This window comes from Phascolarctos cinereus, unplaced genomic scaffold, assembly GCF_003287225.1.
Source record: "Phascolarctos cinereus isolate Bilbo 61053 unplaced genomic scaffold, phaCin_HiC Scaffold_2;HRSCAF=192, whole genome shotgun sequence".
Taxonomy (NCBI): Eukaryota; Metazoa; Chordata; class Mammalia; order Diprotodontia; family Phascolarctidae; genus Phascolarctos; species Phascolarctos cinereus.
In genome coordinates, this window is record NW_027555625.1 from 152,126,820 (window position 1) to 152,142,568 (window position 15,749).

Genomic DNA, 15,749 nt, shown 5'->3' on the forward strand with positions numbered 1-15,749 from the left:
AGACCCCTACGAATTATCTTTGAAAAAGCTGGACAAAAAATTATCTGAACTTTGGGACAATGCTTCCTCCACTTTGGAAGCAGAGCAACACTTTAATGTATACTTAAAATTCAAGAACATAGAAAGATACTGTGGTGACAACAAAGATCAAAACACAAACTTAGAAGAAGACAACAAAGTCGAAACTTTTACAGCTAAAGCCTCAAAGAAAAATATTAAATGGCTCCAGGTCATAGAAGAATACAAAAAAGACTTTAAATATCAAGTAAAAGAGGTGGAAGAAAAACTGGGAAGGGAAATGAGAGTGATGCAAGAAAATAATGAAAAAAGAGTCAACAGCTTGGTAAAGGAAGCACAAATAATACTGAAGAAAACACCTTAAAAACTGAATAGGCCAAATGGTAAAACAGGGACAAAAATCCATCCAAGAGAAGAATGTCTTGAAAGCTGAATTGTCTAATGGAAAAAGAGGTACAAAAATCCACGGAAGAAAATAACTCCTTAAAAAGTATAATTAGTCAAATGGAAAAGGAGGTCAAAAGCTCAATGAAGAAAATAATTCCTTAAAAATTAGAATTCAGTCCGCTTCCGGGAGCCAAGATGGCGGAGTGAAAAGGTAGTCACTCTCACTGTCCCCTATCAACCTCTGAAACCCCAGAAAATATCACCCCAGAAAAAAAACCCTGGAACACCTGAACTAGAAGAAAGACAGGGAGCAGCAGTGCAGCAGTCCAACAAATGGATCTCCCAGTGCCTCAGCAAAAATAAGGGAGGCTGAACTACAAGGGACCCCAGGCAGATAAGTACTCTACAGCATTCATCTGAAAGGAGGTGAAGAAAACAAGCTAAAGGCTTCCTAAAGCCCCAGCCTTGCTGATTCCAACCCCACACCAGGTGAGCTGTTAGAACCCTGCACCCTCCAATTGTGAAGAAATCCTGAAGCCCAGGTGGTAGAACTGGCAAACACCAACACCTGGACCACCGGATGCCTCAGTGAGGGTGGGGGGGAACGGAACCAGTGGAAACCAGCTCAGAAAACCACCAGGTACCTTGGCACTATACCAGAAAGGAATCTCCCAATGCATTAGCAGAAATGAGGGAGACAACACTGCAGGGGGCCCCAGGAAGATAAACACCCTGCAGTACCCATCTAAAAGGAGCTGAAGAAAGCTAAAGGAAAGGAAAAGCAGGGAATCTAGAATTGCCTGAAAGTTCCAGCCTTGCTGATTCTAGCCTAACATGAGGTAAACTGCCAGAAACCTACAGCCTCCAATTGCCAGCATAAGAGGTCCCAGCACACAAAGCCAGTGACCAAGCCCTAAGCTTCCAACACAAGAAGCTTGAGTCAGTACCCTCTGTTATTATGAGAGGAGTGAAGATCAAGATAGAATTCTGAAGAGGACAACATTGTCAACAAACCCACATATGCAACAACAAAAGGGAATATGAACTGGTCTGAAGCCCCAAAAGCCTTCTTAGAAGAGCTTAAGAAAGATTTTAATAGTCAAATGAGAGAGGTAGAAGAGTCTTTCAAAAATACAATTGGCCAACTGGAAAAAAAATACAGTGAAGAAAACAAGTCCCTAAAAAACATAATTGGCCAATTGAAGAAGGAAGGACAAAAACTAATAGAAGAGTACACTGAAGAAAACAAGTCCCTAAAAAACACAATTGGCCAATTGAAGAAGGAAGTACAAAAACTAACAGAAGAAAACAACCTGTTAAAAACTAGAATTGGATAAATGGAAACTAATGCCTCTGTGAGAGAGCAAGAATCAGTCAAACAGAAATAAAGAAATGAAAAAAATAGATGAAAATGTAAAATACCTCCTCACTAAAACAACTGACCTGGAAAATTGACTCAGGAGAGACAATTTAAAAATTATTGGACTACCTGAAAATCATGATGAGAAAAAGAACCTGGACAGTGTCTTTCAGGAAATCATACAGGAAAACTGCCCGGAAGTCCTAGAACCAGAAGAGAAAATAACCATAGAAAGAATCCACTGATCACCACCTGAAAGAGATCCCAAATTGACAACACCAAGGAATATAATAGCAAAATTCCAAAATTACCAGATGAAAGAGAAGGTGCTGCAAGCAGCCAGAAAGAAACAATTTAAAAATCATGGAACCACATCAGGATTACACAGGATTTTGCAGCTTCTACACTAAAAGACTGCAGGGTGTGGAACATGATATTTCATAAGGCAGAGGAGCTTGGAATGCAGCCAAGAATCAATTACCCAGCAAAAATGAGCATCATTTTTCAAGGGAGGAGGGGGATATTCAACGAAATAAGAGACTTTCAAACTTTCCTGATAAAAAGACCAGAGCTCAACAAAAAATTTGATCTTCAAGTACAGGACTCAAGAAGGACTTAAAAAGGTAAATGGGACAGAAGGATACAATATGCTGTTAATAAGGGGGGGAGGGCTGTTTAAACTTCTACAAGGGAATATGACACTTGCAACGCTAGAGAACTGTATTATTATTAAACCATGTTAAAGGAGTATACATAAAGAGGGTGGATATTAGTTGACTTTGATGTAATGATAAAAAAAAAAATCTAATCAGGTGGGTTAAGTATATCCAAATAAGTGGATGAATCTGATCTTAGAAAATGTAGTGAGAAAGGAGGACAATCTTAGTGAAATGGATACTTATTTACAAAAATATAAATTGCCCAGATTAACAGAAGAAGTAACATACTTAAATAACCCCATCTCAGAAAAAGAAATTGAACAAGCCATTGATGAACTCCCTAGGAAAAAATCTCTAGGGCCAGATGGATTTACATGCGAATTCTATCAAATATTTAAAGAACAATTCATTCCAATACTATATAGACTATTTGGGAAAATAGGTGAAGAAGGACTCTTACTAAATTCTTTTTAAGATACAGATATGGTGTTGATACCTAAACCAGCAAGAGTCAAACTAGAGGAAGAAAATTATAGACCAATTTCTCTAATGAATATAGATGCAAAAATTTTAAACAAAATACTAGCAAATAGATTGCAGCAACTTATCACAAGAATAATACACTATGACCAGGTAGGATTTATACCAGGAATGCAGGGTTGGTTCAATATTAGGAAAACTATCAGCATCATTGAGCATATCAACAACAAAACCAACAGAAACCACATGATCATCTCAATAGATGCAGAAAAAGCTTTTGATAAAATACAACACCCATTCCTATTAAAAACACTAGAAAGCATAGGTATAAATGGAGTCTTCCTTAAAATAATAAATAGCATTATCTAAAACCTTCAGCAAGCATTATATGTAATGGGGACAAGCTAGAAGCATTTCCAATAAGATCGGGGTGAAACTGTCCATTATCACCACTGTTATTCAATATTGTACTGGAAACCTTAGCTTTAGCAATAAGAGAAGAAAAAGAAATTGAAGGCATTAGAATAGGCAAAGAAGAAACAAAGCTACCACTCTTTGCAGATGACATGATGATATACTTAGAGAATCCTAGAGAAGTAAAAAACTACTTGAAATAATAAACAACTTTAGCAAAGTTGCAGGCTATAAAATAAACCCACATAAATCATCAGCATTTCTATATATTACCAACAAAGCCCAACAGCAAGAGATAGAAAGAGAAATCCCATTTAAACTTACTGTAGACATTATAAAATATTTAGGAGTCTACCTCCCGAAACAAACCCAGGAACTCTATGAACACAATTACAAAACACTTTTCACACAAATAAAATCAGATCTAAATAATTGGAAAAACATCAGTTGCTCATGGGTAGGCCGAGCTAATATAATAAAAATGACAATCCTACCTAAGCTAATTTACTTATTCAGTGCCATACCAATCAAACTACCAAAAAATTATTTTATAGAGTTAGAAAAAATAATAACGAGATTCATTTGGAAGGAAAAAAGGTCCAGAATATCAAAGGAACTAATGAAAAGAAATGCAGGGGAAGGTGTCCTAGCAATTCCAGATCTTAAATTGTATTATAAAGCAGCAATCATCAAAACTGCTTGGTACTGGCTAAGAAATAGGGAGGTGGATCAGTGGAATAGGTTAAATATGCAAGACACAGTAGTCAATGACTATAGTAATCTATTATTTGATAAACCCAAAGACCCCAGCTTCTGGGATAAGAACCCACTCTTTGAAAAAAACTGCTGGGAAAACTGGAAAAGAGTATGGCAGAAACTAGGCATAGACCCAAATCTCACACATATACCAAAATAAAGTCAAAATGGGTTCAGACTTAGATATAAAGGCTGATACCATAAGTAAACTGGGAGAACAAGGAATAGTTTACCTATCAGATCTATGGAGAACAGAAGAATTCATGACCAAACAGGAGATAGAGAACATTATGAAAAGCAAAATGGATAATTTTGATTACATTAAATTGAAAAGTTTTTGCACAAACAAAGCCAATGCAACTAAGATTAGAAGGAAGGTAGAAAATTGGGAAAGAATTTTTACAACCCGTCTTTCTGATAAAGGCCTCATTTCTAAAATATATAGAGAATTAAGACAAATTTATCAGAACACAACCATTCCCCAATTGATAAATGGTCAAAGGATATGAACAGACAGTTCTCAGATGAAGAAATTAAAGCCATCTATAGTCATATGAAAAAAATGCTCTAAATTGTTATTGATTAGAGAAATGCAAATCAAAACAACTCTGAGGTACCACATCACACCTATCAGATTGGCCAACATGACAAAACAGGAAAATGATAAATGTTGGAGAAGATGTGGAAAAATTGGAACACTAATACATTGTTGGTGGAGTTGTGAAATGATCCAACCATTTTAGAGAACAATTTGGAACTATGCCCAAAGGGCTACAAAAATGTGCATACCTTTTGATCTAGCAATAGCAGTTCTAGGGCTATATCCCAAAGAGAGCAAACAAATGGGAAAAGGACCCACGTGTACAAAAATATTCATAGCATCTCTTTTTGTGGTAGCAAAGAATTGGAAATTGAGAGGATGCCCATCAATTGGGGAATGGCTGAGCAAGTTGTGGTATATGAATGTAATGGAATACTATTGTGCTATAAGAAATGATGAACAGGCTGACTTCAGAAAAACCTGGAAAGACTTATATAGTCTGATGCTAAGTGAAGTGAGCAGAACCAAGAGGACTTTGTACACAATAACAGCCATGTTATGCAATGACTAAGATTGTTAAACTGAACCCTTCTCAGCATTATGAGGATCTAAGACATCTCCAGAGGCCTTGGGATGGAAAATGTTGTCCACATCCAAAGAAAGAACTGTGGAAGTCGAATCACTGTCACTTATTTTTACCATCTCTTGAGTTTTGTTTCATCTTTCTGATGGTTCCTCATATTGGTTTTAATTTTTACTTACTAGTTCACTAATGTGAAAATATGTTTAATAGGTATGTAAATGTAAAGCCTATATCAGATTGTGCACCATCTTGGGGAGGGTGGGGGGGAGGAAGGGGGAGAAAAATTTTCAACTCAAAAGCCTATGTGATTGTTAATAAATCAAAATAAAAATAAAATTAAAAAAAATTAGAGTTCAGCAAGTAGAAGCAAATAACTATGAGGCATCAAGAAACAATAAAACAAAATTAAAGGATGAAAAAATATAAGAAAATGTGAAATACCTCATTTAAAAAACAAAACAAAACAAAACAAATGACCTGGAAATTAGAGAAAGGATAGATGATTTAAGAATTATTAGATAAGAAAAATAAAAACAAAAATAAAGAATTATTAGGTCACCTGAAATTTATGATACAAGAAAGAACCTGGACATCTTTCAAAAAAAAAAATATGAAAGGAAACTACCCTGATATTCTAGAACCACTGGATAAAATAGAAATTGAATGAATCCAGTGGTCACCTCCTGAAAGACATCCCCAAAAGAAAACTTCCAGGAATATTACAGCCAAATTCCAGAGCTACTAGTCAAACAGCATACATTACAAGCAGCCAAAAAGAAACAATTCAAATATTGTAGATCCACAGACTAAATAACACAAGATTTAGTAGTTTCTACATTAAAGCATAAGAGGACTGGGAATATGACATTTTTGAGGGTGAAAGAGCTAATATTACAACCAAGAATCACCTACCCAGCAAAACTGAGTATATTCCTTCAGGGAAAAAAATTGATATTCAATGAAATAGAGGACTTTTAAGCATTCCTGATGAAAAGACTAGGGATGAAGAGAAAATCTGAGTTTCAAATATAAGACTCAAAAGAAGCATGAAAAGGTTAACAAGGAAGAGAAATCATAAGAGATTCAGTAAGATTTAACTGTTTACATTCCTACATTGGAAAATGATACTTGTGACTCCTAAAATCTTTCTAACTATTAGGGCAGTTAGGAGTGTGCATAAACAGAAAGCAGAGGTGTAAGTCGAATATTGTGGGAAGATTATCTAAAAAAATAAAATTAAAGGGTGAGAAAGAAAAATGGAAAAAAAGGGAAAAAAGGAGAGTTAGAATCAGTAAATTATTTGACACAATAGAAGTGTGGAAGAGACTTTTCAGTACAGTTTAAGATGGTGCAAGTAGGGAGAGGGCACATGAACCTTATTCTCATCAGAATTGGTTTTAAGAGGGAATAACATACACATGTAGTTGGGTATAAAAATATATTTTCAGGAAAGTAAGAGAAGAAAGGCATAAGAAAAGGGGGTTTTGTGGGGCTGACAGAAGGGGGCACTTTGGGGGAGGTTAAAATCAGAAGCAAAATACTTTCAAGAATGGATAGGATTAAAGAAGAGACAGAGAGAGTAGGATAAACAAGGGGAAAATAGGATGGAAGAAAATACATAATTGGTAATCATTACTATGAAGAAAAAAATAGAATAAGTTCTTCTGTTAATGACGTAATTTCTCAAATATATAGAAAATTGAGTCAAATTTATAGAAATAAGAGGCATTCCTAAATCAATAAATGGTCAAAAAATATGAACAGGTAGTTTTCAGACAAAATAATCAAAGATATCTACAGTCATATGAAAAAGCTCTAAATCACAAACAGCTCTGAGCTACTACCACACACCAATTAAATTGGTTAATATGACAGAAAAAGGAAATGAAACATGTTGGAGGGGATATGAGAAAATTAAAACACCAATGCACACTGTTGGTGAAGTTGTATGCTGTTGTAATCATTCTGGGAACAATTTGGAACTATGCTCAAAGGATTAAAAAACCATGTATAACCTTTGACCAAGCAATACCACTAATAGGTCTGCATTCCAAAGAGATAAACAAAAAGGAAAAGGACCTGTATGTAAAAAATATTTATATGAACTCTTTTAATGGTGGTGAAGAATTGGAAAATGTGAGGATGTCCATCAATTGAGCAATGGCTGAAGAAGTTGTTGTATATGACTGTGATGGAATACTGCTGTGCTGTAAGAAGTGCAGAGCAAGATGCTCTAAAAAAAACAACTGGAAAGATTTACATGAACTGATGCAAAGGTAAACAAGGAGAAGCAAGAGATATTGTGCACAGTAAAAGCAACATTGTAAGATGATCTACGGTGAATAACTTAGCTTTTCTCATCAATAAAATGATCCAACACAATTTTAAAGGACTTATGAGGAAAGATGCTGTCCATTACCAGAGAAAGAAGTGTTGGAGATCAAAGATATTTCTTCTTTATTTTTCTTAGGTTTTTTTTTAATCTGTGTTTTCTTTTGCAGAATGACTACTACACATATATAAACAATGCCAAATTCCTTGTCTTCTCATTGGGGAGGGGGAGGAGAAGAAGGGGAATAATTTGGAACTCAGAATCTGAAAAAAAGAATATTAAAATTGTTTTTACATGTAATTTGGAAAAATAAAATATTAAAGAGAGAATTATTGGGCTACCTGAAAGGCATGATGAAAAAAGAGCCTATATATCAGAATTCAAGAATCTATCAAGGAAAATTGCCTGATATACTAGAACCAGAAAGTGAAATGGAAATTGACAGAATCCTCAAATCACCTCCTATAAGAGGTTCCAAAATTACCACTTCCAGGTATATAATAACCAAATTCCAAAAGCCCCATGTCAAGGAGAAAATGTTGCAAGCAGCCTGAAAGAAACAATTCAAATACCATGGAGCCTATCTGTATAATGCAAGATTTAGTAGCTTCTACATTAAAGTATTGGAAGACTTGGAATATGATATTGCAGAAAACAAAGGAGGTAGGATTAAAAACAAGAATAACTTAAGCAGGAAAAAACTGAATATAGTCTTTGGGGGGGGCAGGAAATAGACATTCAATGAAATAGAGGACATTCAAACAATACTGATAAAAAAAGAGATGAATAGGGAATTTGGCTTTCAAATAAAAGACTGAAGTGAAGCATTAAAATGTAAATATGAAAGAGAAATGAGAAGGGTTTCAATAAGGTAAAATTGTTTACATTCCTATATAGGAAGATGACACTTGTAACTCCTAATAACTTTATCATTATTATGACAGTTAGAAGGAGTATACATAATCAGAGGGCTTGGGTATAAGTTGACCATGAAGAGATGATATTTTTAAAATAAAATTAGGGCTGAGATAAAAGGATGCACTGGGATAATTAGGAAGTGAGACATAGAATGATGATAAATCATCTCATATAAAAGAGGTGTAAAAGAAAGAACTTTTACAGTGGAGGGGAAGAAGGGGCTGGAAGATAATTCTTGAACTATATTTTCAATAAAATTGGCTCAAAAAGGGAATAATGTACATGTTCAGTTGTTTGTAGAAATCTATGTAGCCCTACAGGGAAGTAGGAGACTAGAGGAATCAGAGGGAAAAAGTGATAAAAGTGAGGGCAGAAATAGGGAGATGATGGTCAGAAGCAAAACAGACTTTTGTGGGAAAAAAGGTGAGAGAGAGAAATGGGAGGAAAATAGGATGGAAGGAAATAAACACTTAGTAATTATAGCATGGATGTTAATGGGATGAACTCACCCATAAAAATGAAAGCAGTTAGAATAGATTACAAACTAAAACTACATTTTGTTGTTTACAAGAAACACATTTGTAGCAGCAAAAAACACATAGTAAAGGTAAGGGGATGGAGAAGAAATAAACAGAAAATAGAAAATAGAAAGAAGAAATAAATAGAAAATAGAAAATAAATAAATAAAGAGATAAAGAGAAAATAAATAAAAAGAAAAAAAGCAGTAGTAGTAATCAGGATCTCAGACAAAGCAAAAGTAAAAATAGATCTAATTAAAAGAGATATGTAGGGAAATTATATTTTGCTAAAAGGTACCATAGGCAATGAAGTAAGATCAATACTAAACATAGATGCACCAAATAGCATAGCATTCAAATTCTTAAAGGAAATGTTAAATGAGTTACAGGATGAAATAGGGAGTAAAACTATAATACTAGGGCACTTCAACTTTCCTCTATCTGAGGCAGCTAGGTGGCACAGTGGATAGAGCACTGGCCCTGAAGTCAGGAGGACCTGAGTACAAATCCGGCCCCAAACCAAAACTTGACACTTACTAGCTGTGTGACCCTGGGCAAGTCACTTAACCCTAATTGCCTAAAAAAAAGGAACTAGATAAATCTAACAAAAAATAAATAAAAAGAAGTTAAATAGAATTTTATTGTTATTTTGTTTTAAATAATGTTTTCCCAATTACACATCAAGAAAAAACTTAGCATTCATTTTTCCAAGATTTTGAGTTCCAAATTTTTCTCCCTCCTTATCTTTTCTCTTCTGAAAATGGTAGGTAGTATGATACAGTTTATACATATGCTATCATATAAAACTTATTTCCATATTAGTCAGTTATGGAAGAAAAAACAGATCAAAGGAAAAAAAATGTGAGAAAAATGAAGCAAGTGTAAAAATATGCTTTGAACTGCATTTAGAGTCCATTAGTTCTTTATCTGGATATGGGTAGTGTTTTTCTTAATGAGTCCCTTGTTCTTGTCTTGGATCACTGTGTTGCTGAGAAGAGATGAGTCATTCATAGTTAATCATCACACAATGTGGCTGTTACTGCATACAGTGTTCTCCTGGTACTATTCAACTTCATACAACATCAGTTCATGTAAGTCCAAGTTTTTTTCTGAAATCAGCTTGCTCATATTTCATCGTATTCATATAACACAACCTTTTCAGCCACTCCCCAATTGATGGGCATCATCTCAATTTCCAAGTTTTGGCCACCACAAAAAGAGCTGCTATAAGCATTTTTGTACATTTGGGTCCTTTTCCCATTTGTGTGATCTCTTTGGCACACAGCCCTAGAAGTGCTATAGTTGGGTCAGAGGGTATGCACAGTTTTATAGCACTTTGGGCATAGTTCCAAAATGCTCTCCAGAATGCTTGGAAGAGTTCACAATTCCACAACAATGCATTAGTGTTAAAATTTTCCCACATCTTCTCCAACATCTATCATTTTCCTGTTTTGTCATGTTAGCCAATCCGAGAGATGTGAGTTGACACCTCAGAGTTGTTTTGATTTGCATTTCTCTAATCAATAGTGATTTAGAACATTTTCATATGACTATAGATAGCTTTAATTCTTCATCTGAAAACTGCTGCTCATATCCTTTGACCATTTATCAATTGGGGAATGACTTTCCTTCTGGATAAATTTGACTTAGTTCTCTCTGTAGTTTAGAAATGAGGCCTTTATCAGAGACATTGAGTGTAAAAATTGTTTCCCAGTTTTCTGCTTCCCTCCTAATCTTGGTTTCATTGGCTTTGTTTGTGCAAAAACTTTTAAATTTAATATAACCAGAATTATCCATGTTGCATTTTGTAATGTTCTCTATCTCTTGTTTGATCATAAATTCTTCTGCTCTCCATAAATATGACTATTTGTGGTAGGCTATTCCTTGCTCTCCCAGTTTACAGTGTCAGCCTTTACATTTAAACTATGTACCCATTTTGATTTTATTTTTGTATATGATGTAAGATTTTAGTCTATGCCTAGTTTCTGCCATGCTCTTTTCCAGTTTTCCCAGCAGTTTTTTTTTTTTTATCAAATAGTGAGTTCTTATCCCAGAAGCTAGAGTCTTTGGGTTTATCAAACAGTAGGTTACTATAGTGGTTGACTATTATATCTTGTGTACTTAACCTATTCCACTGATCCACTGCTCTGTTTCTTAGCCAGTACCAAGTAGTTTTGGGGACTGCTGCTTTATAATACAATATAAGATCTGGTATGGCTAGGCCACCTCCCCAGGCTTTTCTTTTCATTAATTCCCTTGATATTCTGGACCTTTTGTTCTTCCAGATGATTTTTTAAATCATTTTTTCTAGCTCAACAAAATAATTTTGGTGGTTTGATTGGTATGGCACTGAATAAGTAAATTAATTTAGCTAGAATTGTCATTTTTATTATATTAGCTCATCTGACCCATGAGCAATTGATGTTTTTTCTAATTATTTAGATCTGATTTTATTTGTGTGAAAAGCATTTTATAATTGTGTTCATACAGTTCCTGAGTTTGTTTCAGTAGGTAGACTCCTAAATATTTTATAATGTATACAGCAATTTTAAATAGAATTTCTCTTTTTATCTGTTTCTGTTGGGCTTTGTTAGTAATATATAGAAATGTCAATGATTTATGTGGGTTTGTTTTATATCCTACAATTTTGCCAAAGTTGTTTATTATTTCAAATAATTTTAAAATTAATTATCTAGGATTCTCTAAGTATATCATCATATCATCTGCAAAGAGTAATAGTTTTGTTTCTTCTTTGCCTATTCTAATTCCTTCATTTTTTTTCTTCTCTTATTGCTAAAGCTAACATTTCTAATACCATACTAAATAACAATAGTGATAATGGATATCCTTGTTTCACTCCTGATCTTACTGAAAATGCTTCTAGTTTATCCCCATTACATAATAATGCTTGCTGATGGTTTTAGGTAGGTGCTACTTAATATTTTAAGGAAGACTCCATTTATTCCTATGCTCTCTATTGCTTTTAATAGGAATGGATATTGTATTTTGTCAAAAGCTTTTTCTGCAACTATTGAGATAATCATATAGTTTCTGTGAGTTTGTTGTTGATATAATCAATTATGCTGATAGTTTTCCTAATACTGAACCAGCCCTGCATCCCTGGTATAAACCCTACTTGGTCATCTTGTATTAACTTTGAGATATGTTGCTTTAATCTCTTTGTCACTATTTTACTTAAAGTTTTTGCACTTATATTCATTAGGGAAATTGATCTATAATTTTTTCCCCTGTTTTGTATCTTCCTGGTTTTGGTGTCAGCACCATATTTGTATCACAAAAATAATTTGGCAGGACTCATTCTTTGCCTGTTTCCCCAAATAGTTGTATTGTATTCGAATTAACTGTTCTTTAAGTGTTTCATAGAATTCACTTGTAAATCCATCTGATCTTGGAGATTTTTTTCTTAGGGAATTCATTGATGGTTTATTCAATTTCTTTTTCTGAAATCTGGTTAAGTATTTTATTTCCTCTCCTGTTAATCTGAGTAATTTATATTTTTGTAAATATTCCTCCATTTCACTAAGATAGTCAGATTTCTTTGCATACAGTTGGGCAAAATAGTTCCTAATTGTTTTAACTTCCTCTTCACTGGTGGTAAATTCACCTTTTTCATTTTTGATACTGGTAATTTGGTTTTATTCTTTCTTTTTTTTTAAAATAAAATAAACCAAAAATTTATCTATTTCATTTTTTTCATAAAATAAGCTTAGTTTTATTTATTAGTTCAATAGTTTTCTTAATTTCAATTTTATTAATCTCTCCTTTGTTTTTTAGAATTTCTAATTTGGTATTAAATTGTGGATTTTTAATTTGTTCTTTTTCTGTTTTTTTTAGTTGCATGCCCCATTCATTGATCTCCTTATTCTCTATTTTATTCATGCAAGCATTTAGAGATATAAAACTTCCTCTAAGAATCACTTTTGCTGCATCCCATAAGTTTTGGTATGTTTTTTAATTATTGTCATTCTCTTAGATGATGGTATTGATTGTTTCTATGATTTTTTGTTTAACTCACTTCCGCAATATTGTATATTATAACATTTTGTTGGCATTTTATCCGACTACTAGTTAAAATATGCATTATATAAGTGTATTTGCCCACATACCACCAAATTAAAGTTTGTGAAGAAAGACTAATTGAGTTTCTTAGACTGTACAATATCATGTTTTGACTAGAGGGGATATATAGATATAAATTGAGAACCAGATATTGGACATACCAAATCTATGGCTATGGCTATGGATATGGATATACCATATCTATGGAATATACTTCTATTACACCTAAAATATCTGCTCTAAGCTACAGAAATGAAGGGAGGCATACTTGAGAAGAAAGTCTGGGCAAATGTCAATCATTAAGAGGAAATTTGGTCTACATGACCACAAATTTATCATTTGTGTTTCATAGAATCACAGATTATCAAATTTAAAGGCACTTCAGAAGGCACTGCAGTTGAAACCCTGCTTAAACAACTATCTCCGCTGTAACATACCCAGTGAGTAGTCATCCAGATTCTGCTTGAAAGTTTCCCAGTGTCTTTTTGCAGTCTTTAACAAATTCTATTATCTGCCAAAGCACTGCATTCTACTTTTGGCATGTCTAATCTTGCTAGCTTTTCTTAAATTAAGGCCAAATTTGCCTCTTTGCAACTTCTAGCTACTGCTCCTAATTCAATACAATTTATATTATATTAATTGTATTATATTATGACTATATTATGTGTATGATCCTCAAATTTTCTCCTCCTACAGTTTCTGTTGTGGTTCCCCATTCCCACTCTTCCCTTAATGTCTTATTGCAATCTATTCAGGCACTGGACAAAACAAAGGGACAGGAGGGGGTGCACACTTCTCTGACTTCTACTGAAATCCCTAGATAAAAGAACCCCAATGTTACAGAAACTCTGCTGCAAATATCCACTCCACCCTTCCCCCAAACATAGGAGAATGTTTTATATTGATTCAAGAGGTACATAACAACCTTAAGAGAAGTTAGAAGGAACAAATGGTAGAGTTTATGGCCTGCACAGAATTTAAAAACTGATATCTATAGTGTGAAATTCAACAGGATGGAGATACAATTATGCTGAAGGGAAGGGCAATCTAGAAGAAGAGAAGCAACATTAAAAAGAACACATAGTTTTTATATAAGCAAAGCATATTCATCTTGAGACAAGATGGAAAAAGACACTAAGTATCATGGACCTCCCAGGGGAAAAAAGGACAAATAAAAAAAAAAACCTGAATATCTTAATACTAAAATAACAAAAGAAAATTCTCCAGAATTTCTTGATACAACTCATTCATGGATATACCAATTAGAACAATCCATAGATTACCTCCAGAAAACAAAGCAAAGCTAAGCAAAACAAAACAAATCAGAAACCTACATTTCAAATTGAAAGATAAATAAAGTATTAAATGAAATAATTCCAATGACAAAAAAAAATTTGCAAAAGAATATGGGCAACCTTTACTGTTTACAAAGCAAAAGAATTTGAATAGCAAAAGATTATTCTACAACCATCTGAAACCATGGAGGGAAACTGAATAATACATTTGAAAATGCATAGAACCTTGAGGTACAACTCCAAATGACATACTCTACAAATTTGAGCCTAATCATCAAGGAAAAAGATGAATGTTCAATAAAAAGATGCAAAAAAAAATTGTCACCTAGTCATGCATTCTTCATTTTATAATTTTGAAGTTGCTCTTATGATGTATTTGACCTTACATTTATCACTAATAAATTGCATCTTTTTAGATTTTACCTAATACTCTCATCCAGCAAAAATCTCTTTAGATATTGTCTCTGCCATCCCATATATTAGCTATCCCTCTGAGCTCTGCAAATTTGATGAGTATTCTGTCTATAAGTATTCTTTATCTAAATCACTATTAAAATGCTAAAAATAGCCAAACACAGATCATTGAGGCATTTCTCTATAGCAAGGACCTGAAAAAAAAAATACCAGACAACTGCTCATTTCTGTGTGGTCCATGAGTTAAGAATGTTTTATTTTTACATTTTAAAATAAGCTTTTTTTTCTATTTAAAAATGTAAAAGCCATTCTCAGCTCCTTGGATTTGGCCTTTGGGAAGTAGTTTGTTGGCTTTTATTCTAGAAACTTCTAAATTGATTTCAAACCATTCTTAAGGACACCTTGAATCTTATTTTCTGTATTGACTCCTTCAAATTATACTATTATCAGTCTTACATGTCTCCCTCTTTTCCATAAGAATATAATCTGATTTTTTTTCCAGCTGGTATACTAAGAATATAGGCAAACTGTATGGACAGTGATTTCCCCCATCTCTTTGTCTGATACACTCTTTTTAAAAATAAAGGTAATTTGGTTAGTCTGATGAAATCTTCTTGATGAAGCTATAGTGCCTCTTTGTGATTACTTTTGTTCTATTGCCATCTATTTAATAAAATGTTCTAGAATTTTGCCTGGAATTAAGTTTATGCTAAGTAACTTATTTTTCAGGTGCCATTGTCTTCCCTTTTATGAATATGAGGATATTTGCCTTCCTAATAGCTTTTGAAATTCTTCCATTTGGCGTGAGTTAGATTGCCTTTGGCATGCCTTCCAGCTGTGAAATATTACCGTACCCAATTTCCACGCAGAGAATTGCGTGGAATTGCAGAAAGACTGAAAATCAACTTATAGCATAGTTTACAAAGATGACTTTAAGCAAACAATAATAATAACAGTAGCAGCTTATATTTCCACAGCATATTATCCTTATGAA